General features: G+C 35.3%; 1 protein-coding gene and 1 long non-coding RNA gene across 3 annotated transcripts in view; both read left to right on the plus strand.

Moving 5' to 3' along the window:
- LOC133548228 (NT-3 growth factor receptor-like) overlaps positions 1–25,473 on the plus strand; it is a 598,415-nt gene that overhangs the window by 82,734 nt on the left and 490,208 nt on the right. The window lies entirely within an intron of this gene.
- Positions 15,319–18,641, plus strand: LOC133548229 (uncharacterized). The gene is made up of 3 exons (XR_009805821.1): positions 15,319–15,372; positions 15,905–15,983; positions 18,577–18,641. It is a non-coding gene; the product is annotated as an uncharacterized LOC133548229 (long non-coding RNA).

Consider the following 25,473-nt stretch of genomic DNA (forward strand, 5'->3'; position numbering starts at 1 on the left):
GCGAGCGTGCAGCAGATGGAAGTTCCGGGCCGCTCGTGTCCAGATGGCGAGTATTTTAAGAACACGGCGCCGACCATCACTGACTTGATGGAACACGAGTACGCCGGAGAGTGGCGGGAGGAGGGCTGACAGCGGGGGAAATCATGCGGGAGTGAGGCCTCGTCTTTTTTGGGTTGTTTCCTCTTCCTTTGTGCGTTTTTCCACTTGGTGGATTTATGAGGGACTTTGTTTACGGCGCTCATCTCAAAAAATGTTTCATCAATGATTCTATTTGATCAAATTTTTCTCAAACGCTGCTAGCGTAGCTTTGTTATGAAGTGATGGACAAGACAGGAATTTAGGAATCCTTTTGTAAAGACTGTCTTTAATATTTAACGGATGGACCGTGCGCCTGTCATATAGAGGATCTTTGACAAGCCTTTTTGCATTAGAAATAAGCAGTGCACCTGTCATATAAAGGATCTCTAAAAAGCTATTTTGAACTACAAATAAACAGTGCTCCGGTCATATAGAGGATCTTTGAATAGCTATTTTGCATTAGAAATAAACAGTGCTCCGGTCATATAGAGGATCTTTGACTAGCTTTTGTTGCAGTAGATCCACAGCAGAGTGCACCTGTCATATAGAGGATCTTTGATTAGCTTTTTTATTTTTTATTAGAAGTAAGCAGCCCTCTGGTCATATAGAGGATCTTTGACTAGCTATTTTGCATTAGAAATAAACTGTACTCCGGGCATATAGAGGATCTTTGACAAGCTTTTGTTGCAGTAGATCCACAGCAGAGTGTGCCTGTCTTATAAAAGATCTTTGATTAGCTTTTTTGAACTACAAATAAGCAACGCTCCTGTCATGTAGAGGATCTTTAACTAGCTATTTTGCATTAGAAATAAGCAGTGCTCCGGTCATATAGAGGATCTTTGACTAGCTTTTTTTGCAGCAGATCATAAAAAAACAGCAGAGTGCTCCTGGAATATAGAGGATCTGTGATTAGCTTTTTTGAACTAGGAAAAAGCAACACTCCTGTCATGTAGAGGATCTTTGACTAGCTATTTTGCATTAGAAATAAGCAGTGCTCCGGTCATATGGAGGATCTTTGACTAGCTTTTGTTGCAGTAGATCCACAAAACAGCAGAGTGTGCCTGTCATGTAGGGGATCTTTGATTAGCTTTTTTCTTTTTTATTGGAAATAAGCAGCACTCTTGTCATGTAGAGGATCTTTGAATAGCTATTTTGCATTAGAAATAAACTGCTCCGGTCATATAGAGGATCTTTGACTGGCTTTTGTTGCAGTAGATCCACAAAACAGCAGAGTGTGCCTGTTATATAGAGGATCTTTGATTAGCTTTTTTCTTTTTTATTACAAATAAGCAGGGCTCCGGTCATAAAGAGGATCTTTGACTAGCTATTGTCGCAGTAGATCCACAAAACAGCAGAGTGTGGTTGTCATATAGAGGATCTTCGCTTAGCTTTTTTCTTTATTAGAAATAAGCAGCGCTCCGGTCATATAGAGGATCTTTGACTAGCTTTTGTTGCAGTAGATCCACAAAACAGCAGAGTGCGCCTGTCATGTAGGGGATCTTTGATTAGCTTTTTTCTTTTTTATTGGAAATAAGCAGCACTCCTGTCATGTAGAGGATCTTTGAATAGCTATTTTGCATTAGAAATAAACTGCTCCGGTCATATAGAGGATCTTTGACTGGCTTTTGTTGCAGTAGATCCACAAAACAGCAGAGTGTGCCTGTTATATAGAGGATCTTTGATTAGCTTTTTTCTTTTTTATTACAAATAAGCAGGGCTCCGGTCATAAAGAGGATCTTTGACTAGCTTTTGTCGCAGTAGATCCACAAAACAGCAGAGTGTGGTTGTCATATAGAGGATCTTCGCTTAGCTTTTTTCTTTATTAGAAATAAGCAGCGCTCCGGTCATATAGAGGATCTTTGACTAGCTTTTGTTGCAGTAGATCCACAGCAGAGTGCTCCTTGAATACAGAGGATCTGTGATTAGCTTTTTTGAACTACAAATAAGCAGCGCTCCTGTCATATAGAGGATCTTTGACTAGCTTTTCTGCATTAGAAATAAGCAGCGCTCCGGTCATCTAGAGGATCTTTGACTAGCTTTTGTTGCAGCAGATCATATAAAAAACAGCAGAGTGCTCCTGGAATATAGAGGATCTGTCATTAGCTTTTTTGAACTAGAAATAAGCAGCACTCCTGTCATGTAGAGGATCTTTGACTAGTTATTTTACATTAGAAATAAGCAGTGCTTCTTTCATATAGAAGATCTTTGACTAGCTTTTGTTGCAGTAGATCCACAAAACCGCAGAGTGCGCCTGTCTTATAGAGGATCTGTGACTAGCTTTTGTTGCAGTAGATCCACAGAAGAGTGCGCCTGTCATTTAGAAGATCTTTGATTAGCTTTTTTGAAATACAAATAAGCAACGCTCCTGTCATATAGAGGATCTTTGACTAGCTATTTTACATTAGAAATAAGCAGCGCTCCGGTCATATAGAGGATCTTTGACTAACTTTTGTTGCAGTCGATCCACAGCAGAGTGCGCCTGTCATATAGAAGATCTTTGATCAGCTTTTTTGAACTACAAATAAGCAGCACTCCTGTCATGGAGAGGATCTTGGACTAGCTATTTTGCATTAGAAATAAGCAGTGCTCTGGTCATATAGAGGATCCTTGACTAGCTTTTGTTACAGCAGATCATAAAAAAAACTGCAGCGTACTCCTGGAATATAGAGGATCTGTGATTAGCTTTTTTGAACTAGAAATAAGCAACACTGCTGTCATATAGAGGATCTTTGACTAGCTATTTTGCATTAGAAATAAGCAGTGCTCCTGTCATAAAAATGATCTTTGACTATCTTTTTTGCATTGGAAATAAGTTGTGCTCCTTCATATAAAGGATCTTTGACCAGCTTTTTTGCAGCAGATCTTCAAAAACAGCAGAGTGCTCCTGTCTTATAGAGGATCTTTGACTCGCTTTTTTGTATTAGAAATAAGCAGTGTTCCTGTCATATAAAGGATCTTTGACTATCTTTTTTGCATTGGAAATAAGCCGTGCTCCTTCATATAAAGGATCTTTAACCGGCTTTTTTTGCTGCAGATCCTCAAAAACAGCAGAATGCTCCTGTCTTATAGAGGATCTTTGACTAGCTTTTGTTTCAGTAGATTCTCAAAACAGCAGACTGCGCCTTTCATATCGAGGATCTTTGATTTGCTCGTTTTCCTAATTAGAAACAAGCAGCGCTGCTGTCATATAGAGGATCTTCGACTAGCTATTTTGCATTGGAAATAAGCAGTGCTCCTGTCTTGTAGAGGATCTTTGACTAGCTTTTGTTGCAGTGGATTCTCAAAAAAGCAGAGTTCGCCTGTCATATAGAAGATTTTTTTTTTGAATCCATAATTTGACTTTTTATCTCATAATTATCATTTTTATAACTCTTAATTATGAGTTTTTATCACATAAATTTGACTTTTTATCTCATAATTATATAAATATATATATATATTATCTAACAAGCTATAGTCAATATTATGCAAAGAAGTACTACAAAACATGATTTTAAACAATAATAAAAAACATCTGAGTGATGTCGTATTATGCAAAAAGGAACTTGGCGAGTTTAGCGATCGACCAATCACAGCACAGACCCCTCGGGCGAGCAGGAAGTTAATTGAAATACATTTTTAATGGCAGGAAGGCAAAGAAGTGATTCATATCCACAATATTTTTGGCAGGAAATCATTGCGGGGGATATTTCTATTATTCTAACGTCCACGCGCCGTTTGTGCTTGGCAGCGCCAGAAGAAGTTGTGGTGCTGGTACCAAACTTGGCGGCCATTTTTGTCGGGGGTCCCTCCGCGACATGTGCCGCCGGTCTGATGGATGTCGGGCGGGCCGCTTTAATCTGGCCGAGTGCGACTTGGCCGCTCCTCCAGTGCCGGGCCAACACGGGAAGGCGGATCAATATCCTGCGACGTTGTGCTTTATTCAACATTTTCCCATTAAGGCGGCGGCGCTGGCGTTGTTCATCATCCCAACAAAGTGGAAAGTCACGCCGCTGGCAGAGCAGGAAAGTATGAACACAATCAGAGATGGAAGGAGAGCAAAAGCGACACAAAATGTTTTGTTTCAGCTACAAGTTGTTATTAAGAAGATATACATTTTATTTTGAAGCGCTCTTTGGACACCCATGTACATACCACCAATAATTAGAGAGACATATTTATTATTACCGCACTATTATTTTTGTTTTTATTTAAATATTTATTGTTAATATTTATTTTATCTATAATATATTGTATGTATGGTATCATTATTAAATAAAGTGAAACAAGGTCATAATTATGTGAAGAAAATTCGAAATTTTGTGGTCAAATGTCATAATTATTATATAAAAGAGTCGAAATAATGATATTGAAAGTTGAAAATATGATTGTGACAGTCTTAAGCCGTCGTGCGGGTTCAATGGACCACCCAGGAAGGACATTGCTTTTAAACAGGTTTGACTCTTGTTTATTTTGGAATAAAGCTTTGTCACGCCGCTGGCAGAGCAGGAAAGTATGAACACAATCAGAGATGGAAGGAGAACAAAAGCGACACAAAATGTTTTGTTTCAGCTACAAGTTGTTCATAACAATATATACATTTTATTTTGAAGGGCTCTTTGGACACCCATGCACATACCACCAATAATTAGACAGACATATTTATTATTACCGCACTATTATTTTTTGTTTTTTATTTAAATACTTATTGTTAATATTTATTTTATCTATAATATATTGTATGTATGGTATCATTATTAAATGGAGTAAAATGAGGTCATAATTATGAGAAGAAAATTCGAAATTTTGTGATAAAATGTCATAATTATTATATAAAAAAGTCGAAATAATGATAATGAAAGTCGAAAATATGATTGTGAAAGTCTTAAGCCGTCGTGCGGGTTCAATGGACCACCCAGGAAGGACATTGCTTTTAAACAGGTTTGACTCTTGTTTATTTTGCAATAAAGCTTTGTCAAGCCGCTGGCAGAGCAGGAAAGTATGAACACAATCAGAGATGGAAGGAGAGCAAAAGCGACACAAAATGTTTTGTTTCAGCTACAAGTTGTTATTAAGAAGATATACATTTTATTTTGAAGGGCTTTTTGGACACCCATGCACATACCACCAATAATTAGAGAGACATATTTATTACCGCACTATTATTTTTGTTTTTATTTAAATATTTATTGTTAATATTTATTTTATCTATAATATATTGTATGTATGGTATCATTATTAAATAAAGTAAAACCAGGTCATAATTATGTGAAGAAAATTCGAAATTTTGTGGTCAAATGTCATAATTATTATATAAAAGAATCGAAATAATGATATTGAAAGTCGAAAATATGATTGTGACAGTCTTAAGCCGTCGTGCAGGTTCAATGGACCACCCAGGAAGGACATTGCTTTTAAACAGGTTTGACTGTTGTTTATTTTGGAATAAAGCTTTGTCACGCCGCTGGCAGAGCAGGAAAGTATGAACACAATCAGAGATGGAAGGAGAACAAAAGCGACACAAAATGTTTTGTTTCAACTACAAGTTGTTCATAACAATATATACATTTTATTTTGAAGGGCTCTTTGGACACCCATGCACATACCACCAATAATTAGACAGACATATTTATTATTACCGTACTATTATTTTTTGTTTTTTTATTTAAATATTTATTGTTAATATTTATTTTATCTATAATATATTGTATGTATGGTATCATTATTAAATGGAGTAAAACAAGGTCATAATTATGTGAATAAAATTCAAAATTTTGTGATCAAATGTCATAATTATACAAAAAAGTCGACATAATGAAATTGAAAGTCGAAAATATGATTGTGACAGTCTTAAGCCGTCGTGCGGGTTCAATGGACCACCCAGGAAGGACATTGCTTTTAAACAGGTTTGACTCTTGTTTATTTTGGAATAAAGCTTTGTCACGCCGCTGGCAGAGCAGGAAAGTATGAACACAATCAGAGATGGAAGGAGAACAAAAGCGACACAAAATGTTTTGTTTCAGCTACAAGTTGTTGATAAGAATATTTACATTTTATTTTAAAGGATTCTTTGGACACCCATGCACATACATCAATAATTAGAGAGACATATTTATTATTACCGCACTATTTTTTTGTTTTTTTATTTAAATATTTATTGTTAAAATTTATTTTATCTATAATATATTGTATGTATGGTATCATTATTAAATAAAGTAAAACAAGGTCATAATTATGGGAAGAAAATTCGAAATTTTGAGATCAAATGTCACAATTATTATATAAAAATGTCGAAATAATATTGAAAGTCGAAAATATGATTGTGACAGTCTTAAGCCGTCGTGCGGGTTCAATGGACCACCCAGGAAGGACATAGCTTTTAAACAGGTTTGACTTTTGTTTATTTTGCAATAAAGCTTTGTCACGCCGCTGGCAGAGCAGGAAAGTATGAACACAATCAGAGATGGAAGGAGAACAAAAGCGACACAAAATGTTTTGTTTCAGCTACAAGTTGTTCATAACAATATATACATTTTATTTTGAAGGGCTCTTTGGACACCCATGCACATACATCAATAATTAGAGAGACATATTTATTATAACCGCACTATTATTTTTTGTTTTTTATTTAAATATTTATTGTTAATATTTATTTTATCTATAATATATTGTATGTATGGTATCATTATTAAATAAAGTAAAACAAGGTCATAATTATGTGAAGAAAATTCAAAATTTTGAGATCAAATGTCACAATTATTATATAAAAATGTCGCAATAATATTGAAAGTCGAAAATATGATTGTGACAGTCTTAAGCCGTCGTGCGGGTTCAATGGACCTCTAATTTTGAAATTTTTATCTCATAAATTTGACTTTTAATTTGACTTTTTATCCCGTAATTGTCTTCATTTCATAATTATCTTTTTTAAATCTCAAAATTATGACTTTTATCTCATAAATTCGACTTTTTATCTCATTGTCTTTTTATCCTATAAATATGATTTTTTTTTAATCACATAATTTGACTTTTCATTTCGTAATTATCTTTTTTTAGCTCATTACTTTTTTAGCCCATAAAGTCGACTTTTTATCTAATTTTTTTTAGCTCATTAGTGTCTTGATTTCATAATTATAACTTTTTATCTTATTGTCTTTTTATTTCATAAGTTTTTTTAAGTCTCATAATTCGACTTTTTATCTCATATTTGTCTTTTTATCTCATAATTATGACTTGTATCTCATAAATTTTCGACTTTTTATGTCATTGTTTTTTATCTTATTATGATTTTTTTTAATCTCTTTACTTTTTTTCTCTTAATTATGTTTTTAGCTCACAATGACTTTTTATGTCAAAATTATTTGCTTTGTCATAATTTTGACTTTTTTATCTCATAAATTTTACTTTTTATCATACAATTATAATTTTTAATCTCATAATTATGACTTTTATGTCATAAATTCGAATATTTAATGAATTATGATTTTTTTTTATCTCATAAATTTGACTTTTGACTTTTATCCCGTAATTGTTTTTTTTATTTCATATGTATCTTTTTTAATCTCATAATTATGACTTTTTCTCATAAATTCAACATTTTATCTCATTATTGTCTTTATTTCATAAAGTGACTTTTTGTCTTATAATTATGACTTTTAAATTATGACTTTTTGTCACAATTATTTGCTTTATCTCTAATTTTGAAATTTTTTTCTCATAAATTTGACTTTTTCTCTAATTATCTTTTTTTAATCTCATAATTATGACTTTAATGTCATAAATTCCACTTATCACATGATTTTTTTTTATCTCAGAAATTTGACTTTTAATTTGACTTTTTATTTTGTGATTGTGTTTTCATTTCATAATTATCTTTTTTAAATCTCATTATTATGACTTTTCATCACATAAATTCTATTTTTTATCTCATAATTAACTTTTTTATCTTATTCGTATGACCTTTTTTTAACCTATAAATATGACTTTTTATTTCATATTTTTGCTGTCATAACTAGGACTTTGTGTGCTAAGTTTGAATGGTTTTGCATTGGGTTAATTTTTTTTTTTTAATTATTACAATTAAATACTATTTGAAAATACATTTTATTAGATCCATTTACATTACAATTCTAAAAAAAACATTAAATATATTGTTTGATGTATATGAGTATTTTCTATATATTTACCTTGTACATTTAATCGCCTGAAACTGTCACATTTGGGGGAAAAAAACATTTCTACGCAATTTTGTGCATTTTCCATAAAATAGTTCATATTTACCCCATCGTGGAACACGAGCGCTGATGTTGTTTCACGTGCCAGACGATGCGAATTCGCACTAATCGTCCAATCAGCTTCCTCGCTTGTGTCTTGGCATTGTTATGATATGCTGTGATGTTTTGAAAATGAACAATATTTCCCTGTTGGCCTTCGTTCTGGTGTCAGATCATGCGCTTCTTTGCAGTGTGGGGTTGATAACCTTGTGTGTGTGTGTGTGTGTGTGTGTGCGTGTGTGCGTGTGTGTGTGTGTGTGTGTGTGTGTGTGTGTGTGTGTGTGTGTGTGTGTGTGTGTGTGTGTGTGTGTGTGTGTGCGTGCGTGTGCGTGCGTGTGCGTGTGCGTGTGCGTGTGTGTGTGTGTGTGTGTGTGTGCGTTTGTCAAAGTGACATATGGGGACATTTTTATGAAATTTCACCTTACATATGAGGACCTGTTGAAATATGGGGACATTTTCCATGTCCCCATATTTCCCGCAATGCTATCGTGTTCTAAACCCTCCCAGCATGTTCCCAGACCAAAAATCTCTAAAGTCTTCATTTGTCAAATTTTCAGAAAAAGTGTGTGAAAGTGTGTTTAATTTTTTTGGTCACCTTCGATTTTGCCCCTAGTGGCCATCTTTGCTATTATGACACACACACACACACACTTGTCCTCATATGTCATATGTCCTCATATGTCATGTGGGTCAGAAACTCACACACTCCAACATTTGAAAAACATCTAATCATTACAGCAATAAACATACTCTTGAATTCTAAATCAAATAACACATGTTCAACTGATCTGATGATCCCAACCTTTTTTTATGTTAGTTTTATCTATTAATTTGGTTTATCTGGAGAGGATTTGGGCTAGACAATTAGTAATAAAGGGATTATGGTGATGATTTAATTTGTTTGATTCAGTATTTTACTGTATTGGACTTTTTGCTATTCTGTTGACTAAAATACAATGCCGCACAATAATTGCTTTAAATGTGCCTGAAATGTAGGTTTTTGCATAAAAAAAAACAACCTTCAACCTTGATTGAGACAAAGGCAATAATTCAAATGCAATTCAAACTACACACAGTATTTAATATTTTCAAATGGTTACAATAGCACATTATTTGGGTATTTTTATCTTTGGGGCAAATTTAGGATCAATATGGGGATTGTTTTTGGAGGTATTCACTTTACATGGTGTTCAAGATGGTTACTTCCGCCCACTCTGAAGAGTCTCGGCGTCTGATTGGTCCAATTTTCAGTTAGGCGCCGCCTGATTGGCCGCTGGACGATGTCTGCTCCTAACAGATGGCTAAATCACTAGTTAACTATTTTCATCATGGAAGTTATACAGCTCATGTATCACACTTAATATTGAATATATATATAAAAAGGGTTTTCCAAAAGGACCATTTATAATCGAAATACAAAACTTCACACACGATTTTGAGCACAACAGAGCGCTCAGTGAACATCACTTCCGGGACCTGCATCACCGGAGGGGGACATCTATCTTGGCCACAAACCATCTTTGACAGTCTTCGACAGCATGGTTGAATCAGGTGAGCATAAAATGGAGTTTAACGTAATTAAATAGACCAATGTTTTTTAACATAGGAAAATAGTTCATTATAATCAACAGTTAAATGTTGTTGTTATTAATTGCAATCAGATTTGATTTTATGAGGTTAAATTAAGCATTTCAGTTCTGGGCCAAGGCCAAGGCATTTAACATTTTTTTTTTAAAGTTGCATGGAAGATTATAAGTAGCAGTGATTGTCACACACAAGGTGTGGTGAAATTATTCTCTGCATTTGACCCATCACCCTTGATCACTATGCTAGTAAACCTTTTCTTAATTTTAAACAAGACAGACTAGAGTTCTTCAAATTGTTTATACTTTTTCTCAAATACAAATATTTCAAGCTGATAAGCACTGTGGACTTGGCATGTTACTGATATTGTTGCATTAGTACTTTGTTTGAGAAGCTTCATGTCTGCATTGAGCCTAAATTTAACAGTTTTTGAAGGGTTTAGTTCTTTGTTTTATTTCTGTGTCACTGACTTTTTTCATTTTTATGTGTGGATTTGTTAGGTGCATCAACACATGATGTAGACATTGTGCCCAAAAGAAGAGCGAGACGTAATCCTGAGGCTGAAGCCACCGAGTTTATTTGATCTGGATGTGACAAGTCTTGTTTTAAGGCCCAGTGGATCAATGATTGGAAAGGTATGTCTTGTTATGTAACATATCAATGGTAACTGTATCAACATCTCATTTGGATCATTTCCTTACTGTCTAATAAAGGTTGTATTATATGGCTTTAATTAGAAGTGTTTGGAATAACAGCGTTCCACGTCCCAAGAGCTAGCTTCTGTAGCCGAAGATCGGACCGCCAAGTGCCCTGCCTTCGGCTGCCGCCCAGCTCACAATGCACCTGACCTCTATGGCCCCTCGGAGTCTTGTTCACGAGTGGGGGAAGAGTGGATGGTGAGATCGACAGGCGGATCGGTGTGGCGTCTTCGGTAATGCGGACGTTGTATCGATCCGTTGTGGTGAAGAAGGAGCTGAGCCGGAAGGCAAAGCTCTCAATTTACCGGTCGATCTACGTTCCCATCCTCACCTATGGTCATGAGCTTTGGGTCATGACCGAAAGGATAAGATCACGGGTACAAGCGGCCGAAATGAGTTTGGGTCTCTCCCTTAGAGATAGGGTGAGAAGCTCTGCCATCCGGGAGGAACTCAAAGTAAAGCCGCTGCTCCTCCACATGGAGAGGAGCCAGATGAGGTGGTTCGGGCATCTGGTCAGGATGCCACCCGAACGCCTCCCTAGGGAGGTGTTTAGGGCACGTCCAACCGGTAGGAGGCCACGGGGAAGACCCAGGACACATTGGGAAGATTATGTCTCCCGGCTGGCCTGGGAACGCCTCGGGATCCTCCGGGAAGAGCTAGACGAAGTGGCTGGGGAGAGGGAAGTCTGGGCTTCCCTGCTTAGGCTGCTGCCACCGCGACCCCACCTCGGAAAAGCGGAAGATGATGGATGGATGGATGGATGGTATAACAGCGGTATATGAAAACGATGTTACTAATGCTGTTACTTTTACCGGTAACGAGTAATCTAATAACTTTTATGTACGCTACAACGCTGTTACGATGCGTTTTATGTAATGTGGCATGCTACTTTTGATGTGATTGTATGTCAACAAGACAGCGTTAGAAGCACAAAAGGTTTAGTGCAGGTAATATCTTTTTACTAATGAAAGCAACCCCCGGAAGTAATTACGAACACGATATCAAATAGAAAGAGGCCTCATCCACACGCAAACAAAAACATTCAACAGAACTATCTTAACTGCCACTGCTAAGCTAAAAAATACAGCTGAACTATTTTGCTATGTCTGGGCGCTGACGTCCCACGTCACTTGGCAAAAGGCACAGCTTTTTAAAGGCACACACACACACACTCTGCTCTCATGAAATGTCTCTCAACTGCATATGCTAGATATTTAAAACTTTTCTTTTTCAAGTAACACATTAATTACAAACCCCGTTTCCATATAAGTTGGGAAATTGTGTTAGATGTAAATCCAAACGGAATAATTTTTTTTACAAATAATAATTAACTTAGAATTTCATGGCTGCAATACGTGCCAAAGTAGTTGGGAGAGGGCATGTTCACCACTGTGTTACATCACCTTTTCTTTCAACAACACTCAATAATCGTTTGAACTGAGGAAACTAATTGTTGAAGCTTGGAAGGTGGAATTTTTTCCCATTCTTGTTTTATGTAGAGCTTCAGTCGTTCAACAGTCCGGGGTCTCCGCTGTCGTATTTTACGCTTCATAATGCACCACACATTTTTGATAGGACTGCAGGCCGGCCAGGAAAGCACCTGCACTCTTTTTTATGAAGCTGAACACGTGCTGAATGTGGCTTGGCATTGTCTTGCTGAAATAAGCAGGGGCGCACATGAAAAAGTTGGCGCTTAAATGGCAGCAAATGTTGTTCCAAACAGATGGGTAACTTACAGATGTGTAAGTTACCCATGCCTTGGGCACTAATGCATCCCCATACCATCACAGATGCTGGCTTTTCAACTTTGCGTCGATAACAGTCTGGATGGTTCGCTTCCCCTTTGGTCCGGATGAAACGGTGTCGAATATTTCCCAAAAAAATTTGAAATGTGGGCTCGTTAGACCACAGAACACCTTTCCACTTTGCATCAGTCCATCTTAGATGATCTCGGGCCCAGAGAAGCCGGCGGCGTTTCTGGATGTTGATAATTGGCTTTCGCTTTGCATAATAGAGCTTTAACTTGCACTTACAGATATAGCAACAAACTGTATTTAGTGACAGTGGTTTTCTGAAGTGTTCCTGAACTCATGTGGTGATATCCTTTAGAGATTGATGTCGGTTTTTGATACATTGCCGTCTGAGGGATCGAAGGTCACGGTTATTCAATGTTGGTTTCCAGACATGCCGGTTACGTGGAGTGATTTCTCCAGATTCTCTGAACCTTTTGATGATATCATGGAGCGTAGATGTTGAAATCAGTAAATTTCTTGCAATTGCACTTTGAGAAAGGTTGTTCTTAAACTGTTTGACTATTTGCTCACGCAGTTGTGGACAAAGGGGTGTACCTCACCCCATCTTTGTTTGTGAATTACTTAGCATTTCATGGAAGCTGTTTTTATAGCCAATCATGGCACCCACCTGTTCCAAATTAGCCTTCACACCTGTGGGATGTCCCAAATAAGTGTTTGATGACCATTTCTTAACTTTATCAGTATTTATTGCCACCTTTCCCAACTTGTTTGTTGCGTGTTGCTAGCATCAAATTCTAAAGTTAATGATTATTTGCACCAAAAAAATGTTTATCAGAGTGAACATCAAATATGTTGTCTTTGTAGCATATTCAACTGAATATGGCTTGAAAATGATTTGCAAATCATTGTATTCTGTTTATATTTACATCTAACACCATTTCCCAACTCATATGGAAACGGGGTTTGTACTTAATTTAATAATTATTTACATTTATGAAAGAGTAATTCTGTTTGTAATTGAATTTTTAGTCAAGTAACGACTATTATTATTCCTTTTTAAAACAGATATTCCAAACATTGTTAATTGATAAACTGTTTTATCAGGATATGGTGTATTTACTCTTGCATCAATTTAAAAAGGTTCTTTTGTGGTCGAGTACCGAGGGAAGTTCATCTCAAGACATGAGCGGGACAAGAGACAGAAACCCTCTATAAATATCTTTACTATTTATCTGGCATTATATGCTCATAATGTTAACAACAAAAAGTGCTGATAATGTTATAATTAATAAGTTCTAACATTATTTGTATGTGTTTTGTTGCAGACACCAACTGTTGATGTTCTATCTCAACATTCTCCAGATTCATGTGAGCGATAAACCGACTTCATCCCTCCAACAGGTTATTACTTGACTATTTTACTATCCATCCATCCATCCATTTTCTACTACCTGTCCCTTTTTTGGGTTGGCGGGGTGTGCTTGAGCCTATCTGAGCTGCATTCGGGCGGAAGGCGGAGTACACCCTGGACAAGTCGCCACCTCATTACACGGCCAACACAAATAGACAACATTTACACTCACATTCACACACTAGGGCCAATTTAGTGTTGCCAATCAACCTATCCCCAGGTGCATGTCTTTGGAGGTATGATGAAGCCGGAGTACCCGGAGGCAACCCACGCAGTCACGGGGAGAACATGCAAACTCCACACAGAAAGACCACGAGCCCAGGATTTAACTCAGGACTACTCAGGACCTTCGATTTGTGACGCACATGCACTAACCCCTGTTCCACCGTGCTGCCCTATATCTGCTAAAAACTTGACACAACCTATACTTCAAAAGACATTTAATCCTTTTAACCTCTCACAGATCAGTTTATATGACAACATTTTTTAAGCGTACATCCATGTTAGTCTGTGGAATTTACAACTCATGTTTAGCAAAACAGGAGATGTTACAGGTCAGCAACATGAATTCTATATGTGATCACTTGTCATGTACTCATATTGTTTGAACTAAAAAAGACTTCAGTGTGTTTCATATAAGGTCCTCATATTTTTCTGAACCACATTAATGTGTGTTACAATGTTTAATTCAAAGCTTTAAAATGAGTGTTTCAATCCAGGTCCTCATATTTTCTGAACCACATTTTAGTGAATGTTACATTCTTAAATAATAGTCTAAGAGCTAAAACGCTATAATAATCTTTACTGTTTATGTAGAATTATATGCTCAGAATATTATCAACCAAAAGTGGTTGTTAATGTTATAATTAATTAGTTCTGACATTATATTTTTGTGTTTTGTTGCAGACACCAACTATTGGGGTTCTATCTCAACATTCTCCAGATTCAGATGTGAGCGATAAACCGACTTCATCCCTCCAACAGGTTATTACAAGTCTATTTTTACTATATCTGCTCTAAATGTGACCCAACCTATATTTTGAAAGACATTTATTAATTTTAATCTCTCACAGATCAGTTTATATGACAACTTTTTCGTAAGGGTACATCCATGTTAGTCAGTAAGGAGTTTGGAACTCATGTTTAGCAAAACAGGAGATGTTACAAGTCAACAACATACATTCTACATGTGACCACTCGTCATGTCCTTATATTGTTTGAACCAAGAAAGACTTAGGTGTGTTTCATATAAGGTCCTCATATTTTCTAAACCAGATTAGTGTGTGTTACAATGTTAATGTCCAAGCTTTAAAATGAGTGTCTCAATTCAGGTCCTCATATTTTCTGAACCCGATTTTAGTATGTTTTATATTCTTAATTAATTGTCTAAGAGCTGAAACTCTGTAATAATCTTTACTATTTATCTGGCATTGTATGCTGAGAGTTTCATCAACAAAAAGTGCTGATAATGTTATAATTAATTAGTTCTGACATTATATTTTTGTGTTTTGTTGCAGAAACCAACTGTTGAAATTCCATCTCAACATTCTCTGGATTCAGATGTGAGCCATTAACTGACTTCATCCCTCCAACAGGTTATTACATGTCTATTTTTACTATATCTGCTCTAAATTTGACCCAACCTATATTTTGAAAGACATTTATTTATTTTAATCTCTCACAGATCAGTTTATATGACAACTTTTTCGCAAGGGTACATCCATGTTAGTCAGTAGAAAGTTTAGAACTCATGTTTAGCAAAATAGGAGATGTTACAAGTCAACAACATAAATTCTACATGTGAGCACTCGTCATGTCCTTATATTGTTTGAAGCAAGAAAGACTTAGGTGTGTTTCATATAAGGTCCTCATATTTTCTGGACCAGAAAATGTGTGTTACAATGTTAATGTCAAAGCTTTAAAATGAGTGTCTCAATTCAGGTCCTCATATTTTCTGAACCAGATTTTTGTGTGTGTTACATTCTTAATGAATTGTCTAAGAGCTGAAACTCTGTAATAATCTTTACCCTTTATCTGGCATTGTATGCTCGGATTTTTATCAACAAAAAGTGGTGAGAATGTTATAATTAATTAGTTATGACATTATATTTTTGTGTTTTGTTGCAGAAACCAACTGTTTGAGGTTCTATCTCAACATTCTCTAGATTCAGATGACAGCCATAAACCGACTTCATCCCTCCAACAGGTTATTACATGTCTATTTTTACTATATCTGCTCTAAATTTGACCCAACCTATATTTTGAAAGACATTTATTAATTTTAATCTCTCACAGATCAGTTTACATGACAACATTTTCGTAAGGGTACATCCATGTTAGTCAGTAGGGAGTTTGGAACTCATGTTTAGCAAAACAGGAGATGTTACAAGTCAACAACATAAATTCTACATGTGAGCACTCGTCATGTCCTCATATTGTTTGAACCAAGAAAGACCTAGGTGTGTTTCATATAAGGTCCTCATATTTTCTGAATCAGATTAGTGTGTGTTAAAATGTTAATGTCAAAGCTTTAAAATGAGTGTTTCAATTCAGAAAATGCAGTGCCTCTTGTTTACAGCCGGTTTCTGCAGCGCTGTTTTCATTGATCAAAGTATTTTTTCGGTGGTCGTGTTTTTGGTACATAACTTGTAAATAGTGCGCAAATAATAGGCTATATATATATATATAAATACATTCAAACCCCATTTCCATATGAGTTGGGAAATTGTGTTAGATGTACATATAAACAGGATACAATGATTTGCAAAGAATTTTCAACCCCAATTCTGTTGAATATGCTACAAAGACAACATATTTGATGTTAAAACTGCTAAACATTTTTTTTGCAAAGAATTTAGGGATTTTACCATCTACGGTCCATAAAATTATCAAAAGGTTCAGAGAATCTGGAGAAATCACTGCACGTAAGCGATGTACTGCATTAAAAACCGACATCAGTGTGTAAAAGATATCACCACATGGGCTCAGAAATACTTCAGAAAACCACTGTCAGTTACTACAGTTGGTCGCTACATCTGTAAATGCAAGTTAAAACTCTACTATGCAAAGCAAATGCCATTTATCAACAACACAGAGGAACGCCGCGGGCTTCGCTGGGCCCGAGCTCATCTAAGATGGACTGATGCAAAGTGGAAAAGTGTTCTGTGGTCTGACGAGTCCACATTTCAAATTATATATGGAAATTGTGGACGTGGTGTTCTCCGGAACAAAGAGGAAAATAACCATCCGGCGCAAAGTTCAAAAGCCAGCATGTGTGATGGTATGGGGGTGTATTAGTGCCCAAAGCATGGGTAACTTACACATCTGAGAAGGCACCATTAATGCTGAATGGTCCATACAGGTTTTGGAGCAACATATGTTGTCATCCAAGCAACATTATCATGGACGCCCCTGCTTATTTCAGCCAAACAATGCCAAGCCACGTGTTACAACAGCGTGTCTTCGTAGTAAAAGAGTGCGGGTACTTTCCTGGCCCGCCTGCAGTCCAGACATGTCTCCCATCGAAAATGTGTAGCGCATTATGAAGCGTAAAACACGACAACTTAAGCTGTACATCAAGCAAGAATGGTAAAGAATTCTACTTTCAAAGCTTCAACAATTAGTTTCCTCAGTTCCCAAACGTTTATTGAGTGTTGTTAAAAGAAAATGTGATGTAACACAGTGGTGAACATGCCCTTTCCCAACTACTTTGGCACGTGTTGCAGCCATGAAATTCAAAGTTAATTATTATTTGCAAAAAAAAAAAAGTTTGAGTTTGAACATCAAATATGTTGTCTTTGTAATGCTTTCAATTGAATATGGGTTGAAAAGGATTTGCAAATCATTGTATTCAGTTTATATTTACATCTAACACAATTTCCCAACTTTTATGGAAACGGGGTTTGTATATATATTAGGGCTGGGCAATGATTAAAATTTTTAATCGAAGTTAATCGCACTATTTCTCTTATTAATCGCGATTAAATGCATTGTATACGCAAAGCCCAATAATGAATTCAAAAGTAGTGTGTAGTGCACCTTTATTGGAATATTCTCCCACATGAACAAAAGCGCCAAAACATTTGTTGTGCAAACACAATTTAAATCAGTCCTTGTTAAACAGTAGCAGTTAAATAGCAAATTTTATGAAAATCAACTCCAAAAATGTAAATACAAACATTTAAGCTTATTGCCACTGCCAGGGTATTTAAGTTATCCTGTTTGTTATGGAAAATAAATATAATCTACATACAAATCTCTGAGCCACAATCATAACATCTGAACAGGCAATTTCTGAGGTAACAGCAGAAATATTTTTTTTTATCAGGGATCTTATGTTTAAAAAACTTATATTATAGGTAGTGGGCTGTTTTAGGGAATTTTTCATCAAATTATCCGTAGTAGCAATATTAATAATGTTGTGTTTATTCTGCGTAGTGCACTTAAAATAATTATGACCGTATCTGTTTGCTTGGTGCTTTGATAAACTGAACGCATCATATACATGGTACTATATTGTGATGGTATGAGCCAGGGGAAAAAAGAACTACCCTACCCAGCATGCAACAGGAGTGACGAGCATGCGCGGTAGCCCGGTATAGGTTGTGTCGCCATGACGGCATCTTGTATGTTGTGATATGCACGCTCTGAAAGCAAACGTTAAGAACTCAGCCAACACTCCTCGTCTGCATTATTGATAAATAGACAGACAACACATCCTCCGCTGCTTCACAAAGCACAATATGTTAAATGTTTACTTTTACAGTTTTCTAATTCAGTTTTCTAATTCTTCCTTTCAGATTGACAGCAGGACAAATCGCTGGAAGTGGGTATGTCTCAAGCTTCTTCCACTTGGTCCACTCCATCCATCCATCCATCCATTTTCTGCCGCTTATTCCCGTTCGGGGTCGCGGGGGGCGCTGGCGCCTATCTCAGCTACAATCGGGCGGAAGGCGGGGTATACCCTGGACAAGTCGCCACCTCATCGCAGGGCCAACACAGATAGACAGACAACATTCACACTCACATTCACACACTAGGGCCAATTTAGTGTTGCCAATCAACCTATCCCCAGGTGCATGTCTTTGGAAGTGGGAGGAAGCCGGAGTACCCGGAGGGAACCCACGCATTCACGGGGAGAACATGCAAACTCCACACAGAAAGATCCCGAGCCTGGATTTGAACCCAGGACTGCAGGACCTTCGTATTGTGAGGCAGACGCACTAACCCCTCTGCCACCGGTCCACTCCAAAGCGGGGTAAATAAATAATCCACATCATTTACTAGAATATTATATTACGTTTTGCACCTTTTCACTGTGTTATAGTCATTATTCCTTCAGTAAGAAATTGTATTTTGTCTCCTTTATGACAGCTGCAAAGGGGAAGAAGTGGAAGCAGTTGAATGACACATGTTGCATTTTGTAACTGGCAACAAAGTACCAGGTAAAAAAGATTGTGAAGCCTGCCTCCATAAAGAACTAGTAGCTCTACAGGACAGAGATTGGCTTGCCATCAAGTACTACATCCATAACAGAATTATATTAAAAAAAGGCCAAAAAAATGTTTTCCCACATCTTCTGTGGTAGTTTGAGTATGTTACCAGCAATTAAAAAAGCAAAATAAACAGCAAGCGTTTTGTATTTATTCCAGATAATTCTTAGCGACAAAATCCACAAAAACAATTCAGTTACACTTAATCGACAATTACATTTTTACCCATGTTTCTTTTAAACTCTTCTTGGTTTTAGATTACAGTAGCATGGGATTGGGATTTTTTTTTTAAATGACAACACATCAACTAAACCAACTCAGGTGGTTTTGTTAAGTCTCTGATGTCATTAGCCTCATATGTCACATGAACCTGAAATCTTTAACACTCTGTGATGTCATGGTTGTCATATTTCACAAACTTGAAATCTTAAACACTCTGTGACGTCATGGTCATCATATGTCACATAAACTTGAAATCTTAAACACTCTGTGATGTCATGGTTGTCATATGTCACATGAACCTGAAATCTTAAACACTCGGTGACGTCATGGTCGTCATATTTCACAAACTTGAAATCTTAAACACTCTGTGACGTCATGGTCATCATATGTCACATGAACCTGAAATCTTAAACACTCTGTGACGTCATGGTCGTCATATGTCACATAAACTTGAAATCTTAAACACTCTGGTCTTCATTTGTCACCTAAACCTGACAAGTCCTCATATGTACCATAAAAATCAGGTTCAGAAAAAAACAAAAGAGTTGCAAAAATCTCAATAGACCACTGTGTGTCTAAAATTCTGGTTCACTAACCGTCTGATTCCCAGGCCTGCAGGACCATTGGAAAGGCATGTCCCCATATGTCACGTTTTTGTCATAAGTCCTCATATGTCACCCAAACACGTATGTGTGTGTGTGTGTGTGTGTGTGTGTGTGTGTGCGTGTGCGTGTGCGTGTGCGTGTGCGTGTGCGTGTGCGTGTGCGTGTGCGTGTGCGTGTGTGTGTGTGTGTGTGTCGCCCTGGGCGTGGTCCACACAACAGATGGTGTCGCTGGGATGGAATCTGTTACTGTTTGCTCCTCAAGCGCTTTGCCACCCAGTTGAGGCCGGCGCCAGTTGGAGGGCTCCTGGCAAGACCCCCATGTATGAGCGTGTAATAAATGTAGACTGTGTCATATTTACTGGAAACAATATCTTTTAGTTTTACTCTTTGCCTTTTGGAGCGTATCCAAGTCAAAATCAATAGGGATCTGGCATTGACATGAGACCATGATGCCCGAAAAACCACTAATAATCTCCAGAAACAAGTGACTGCGCTGACCCCCGTTACATAAAAAAACATTTTCAAAATCAATAGGGATCATGCTCTGGCGTAACAATAAACGTGAATGTGAAAATTAAGTTTGAAATTCAGACGGACGTGAGGAATCTACCCCGCATAGGTTAGCATGTTAATGAGATGACATTAATATTTGACTTTTGGTGTATAATTTTGAAAAAAAATATAAATATATATATTTCTGGGAATTTGAGAAAATAAATATATAAAATGTAAAAAATAGAATATAAATATAACGATATAATAAGATATAGAAAAATATTCAAGGTTTTGTTCGAAAAGAAAAACAAAAGAAATGAAGTTGAACTAAAAAAAATGACATTAGCATACAGTTTGTTTGATTACAATGGAATAAATTATGAAATTTTTTTAAATATTCTGTATTAACTAAAATACGTTTGAAAATATTTCATTAAAACAAAAGAAAAACAAATATTTTGGGGAATTAGTAAAATATGTGTAATATAAATATAACAATATAATAAAATTTAAAAAAATATTTAGGGTTTGGTTCCAAAAGAAAACAAAATGAATGACGTTGATATAAAAAATAACATTAGCGTACAATTTTATTTGATTAGAATTGGATTAATTATGGAATTTTTAAAAATAATTTGAGCTAACTTTTTTTTCTTTTCTTAGTTTATTTGGAACATGACATACTTACAACTTTATACATCACGCTATTTCATCATTTCACAATACATCATGTCCGAAAAGGAGTAAGAAGAAGCAAAGCTTATTTAATCCTAACCCTTTTCCACGTCAGAGCGCCCACAAATATAAACATTCATTTACTGACCTTCTTTACAGCACAATATCAAAATATCAAAATGACATCTGTGAATCAGTAACACAACTGTTTGGTAACATTTACTTAATAATTCAGTCATTATTAACATACTAAGATGAAGAATGTCCTATTTTCTATAAGTTTCACTAACTAAAATACATTTAAAAAGAATGCCAGATATATCATTAAAACAAAAAAATAAATTAAAATATTTTGGGGAATTGATAAAATAAAATTACTAATATATATATATATATATATATATATATATATATATATATATATATATATATATATATATATACATATATATACATATATATGTATATATACATATGTATGTATATATATAATGTAAAAAAATATATGACATTAGCATACAATTTGATTACAATGGAATAAATTCTGGAATGTTTTAAATAATGTGAATGAACTAAAATGCATTTGAAAATAATGGCAAATATCTCAGAGTAAAAACAAAAATTATGTCTCGGGAAATTAATAAATAATAATAATAATAATATAAAAACATATTTTAGGTTTTGTTCTAAAAGAAAACAAAATTGAAATAAAAAAATATTAGCATAAAATTACTTTGATTACATTGGAATATATAATGGATTTTTTTTAAATAATGTGAATGAACTAAAATGCATTTGAAAATAATGCCAAATATATCATTAAAACAAAAGATAAACAAATATTTGGGGGAATTGATCAAATAAAATTATATATATATATATATATATATATATATATATATATATATATATATATATAAATATATAAAATGTAAAAAAAATATAACATTAGCATACAATTTGATTACATTGGAATAAATTGTGGAATTTTTTAAAATAATGTGAATGAACTAAAATGCATTTGAAAATAATGCCAAATATCTCATTAGAGTAAAAACAAAAATGTTTGTCTCAGGAAATTGATCAATAATAATAACAATAATGTAAAAAAATATTTTGGGTTTTGTTCTAAAAGAAAACAACATAAGTCACTTTGAAATAAAATAAAAAATATTAGCATAAAATTACTTTGATTACATTGGAATAAACAAAGGCTTTTAAAAAAATAATGTAAATGAACTAAAATGCATTTGAAAATAATGCCAAACATCTTAGAGTAAAAACAAAAAATTTGCGGAGTTAATACAAAAATTTAAAAATAAATATAATTATGATAATAAAATAAACATAACAATATAATAAAATATTAAAAAATATGTTGGGTTTCGTTCTAAAATAAAATATATTAAATCACGTTGAAATAAAAACGTTAACATTAGCATAAAATGACTTAGATTACAATGAAATAAAGAATGGAATTTAAAGATAAATGTGAATGAACTAAAATACATTTGAACATAATGCCAAATATCTCAGTACAGTAAAAAACATTTTTTTTATTTTGGGGTAATAATAACATTACAAATATATAATAATAATAATAATAACAACAATATAAAAAATATTTGTTTTTTTTTTCCCAAAAGAAAACAAAATAAATCAAATAACATTAAGATAAAATTACTTTGGAATAAATAATGGATTTTTTGAAAATAATATGAATGAACCTAAATTGATTTTTTTCAGCTAATATTTGAGTTACAAACATGTACGAGTCATCAATTATGTTGACACTATTTTGTCACCTGGTTATGTTAGCGTGCTGGCAAGGTAGCGCCAGGTAACGACATTAATGGAAATGAGCTAATTGTTAGCATGCTAGCACGCTAACCGCGAGTTAACACATGAATTGTTGGCATGCTAGCGGAACATAAAATAAAACCAATCAAAAGCGTCATAAAGAATGTCATTCCTTCAAGTTAGCGCCAACTTTGACAGTCCGGCCGTGTGGCGCCCAACTTTTTTTAATCACATTTCCATTTCCACTTCCTTTCTCAGCTTTTGAAACATTCATGCGGTCACTCGCTGTCCTTTCTGAAATTGTCTCGCTGGAGTCGAGGATGAGGAGAATAAGACGGCAGCGGATTGAATACCTGAGCATCTTTTTGTCGTTCTCCCGCGTCTTTTTAATCATCTACTTTCATGCACAATGCGTACATAATCAGCGTCGCCCGCCCGCCGGATGAGACCGGGGACGGCGTTAAATGATAGCGCCGTGTTAAAGTGGCCAATGAAAACACGGCGTGCACGTGGGAATCCGACTGCCGCTCTCTTTCCATTTTGTACCCCCTGATAGCGAAATATCACATCGATATTTCATGAGGATGTGGCGCCCACGACAAACACGGCCAAAAATTACCTCCCAAATTAAGTCGCGGGCGGGAATGAGATGTGGGAATTAGCGCTCTCTCTAGGAGGAAGAGAATAATTTCAAAGTCAAATTCTGAAAAGCCGAGGACAATATGAAAATGCTAACAGTTAGCATGCTTGTGAGATGGTGTCAGGTAATAAAAAAAATACAACTCTTAAGTGTATAACTGGAAAATGAGCTACTAAAGCTAGTGCTAACATACCCTAAGTGGCAAACTACATGACTGAGGTCTATACCTGGGCAAGGAGCTATAAAAGCTAATATGAAAATGTTAGCAATGCTACCATGCCACAAGAACAAAAATATATGACTGAGGTACATACCTGGAAAAGCTGGCATGTTAATGTTAGCATGCTGAGGTGTATACTTGTAAAATGAGCTCTAAAACCTAGCATGATAATGTTAGCATACTGATTTGTATGCCTGAAAAATGAGCTGTTAAAGCTAGCTTGTTAATGTTAGCATGCTAACATGCCTCGATTACCAAAATATATGACTGAGTTGTATATCTGCAAAATTAACTATAACAGCTAGCATGATAATGTTAGCATGCTGATGTGTATGCTATAAAAGCTAATATGAAAATGTTAGCAAAGCTGTCATGCCTCAAGGACAAAAATATATGCCTGAGGTACATAACTGGAATAGCTGGAATGTTAATGTTAGCATGCTGAGGTGTATACTTGTAAAATGAGCTCTAAAACCTAGCATGATAATGTTAGCATACTGATTTGTATGCCTGAAAAATGAGCTGTTAAAGCTAGCTTGTTAATGTTAGCATGCTAACATGCCTCAATTACCAAAATATATGACTGAGTTGTATATCTGCAAAATTATAACAGCTAGCATGATAATGTTAGCATGCTGATGTGTATGCTTGAAAAATGAGCTATTAAAGCTAGCATGTTAATGTGAGCATGCTAACATGCCTCAAGTACCAAAATACATGATGGAGATGTGTACCTTGAAAAGGAGCTGTAAAAGCTAATACGAAAATGTTAGCATGCTAAGTACTAAAATATATGATTGAGGCGGGTACCTGTAAAATGAGCTAAAAAGTTAGCATGATAATGTTCGCATGCTGATGTGTATGCTCGGAAAATGAGCAATTAAAGCTAGAATGTTTATTTTAGCACGCTAACGTGCCTGAGGTACCAAAATATGACTGAGGTGTATATCTGGAAAATGAGCTGTAAAAGCTAGCATGATAATGTTAGAATGCTGAGGTGTATACCTGTAAAATGAGCTATAAAAGCTGGCATGCTAATGTGTATACTCGGAAAATTAGCTATTAAAGCTTGCATGTTAGTGTTAGCACGCTAACATGCCTGAAGTACTAAAATATATGACTGAAGTTAATACCTGTAAAATGAGCTATAAAATCTAGCATGATAATGTTAGCATGCTGATGTGTATGTCTGAAAAATGAGCTGTTAATGTTAGCATGCTAACATGCCTGAAGTACCAACATATATGACTGAGTTGTATATCTGCAAAATGAGCTGAAAAAGATAGCATGATAATGTTAGCATGCTGATGTGTATACCTGTAAATTGAATTATAAAAGCTAGCATGTTAATGTTAGCTCGCTAACATGCCTCAAGTACCAAAATAAATAGAAAATGAGTTAGAAATCTAGCATGGTAATGTTAGCATGCTGTTATATATATATATATATATATATATATATATATATATATATATATATATATATATATATACAGTGTTCCTGCAAAATGAGCTAGCATGATAATGTTAGCATGCTAAAATCAGCTA

Source organism: Nerophis ophidion, linkage group LG02, assembly GCF_033978795.1.
Source record: "Nerophis ophidion isolate RoL-2023_Sa linkage group LG02, RoL_Noph_v1.0, whole genome shotgun sequence".
In the NCBI taxonomy this organism is placed as follows: domain Eukaryota; kingdom Metazoa; phylum Chordata; class Actinopteri; order Syngnathiformes; family Syngnathidae; genus Nerophis; species Nerophis ophidion.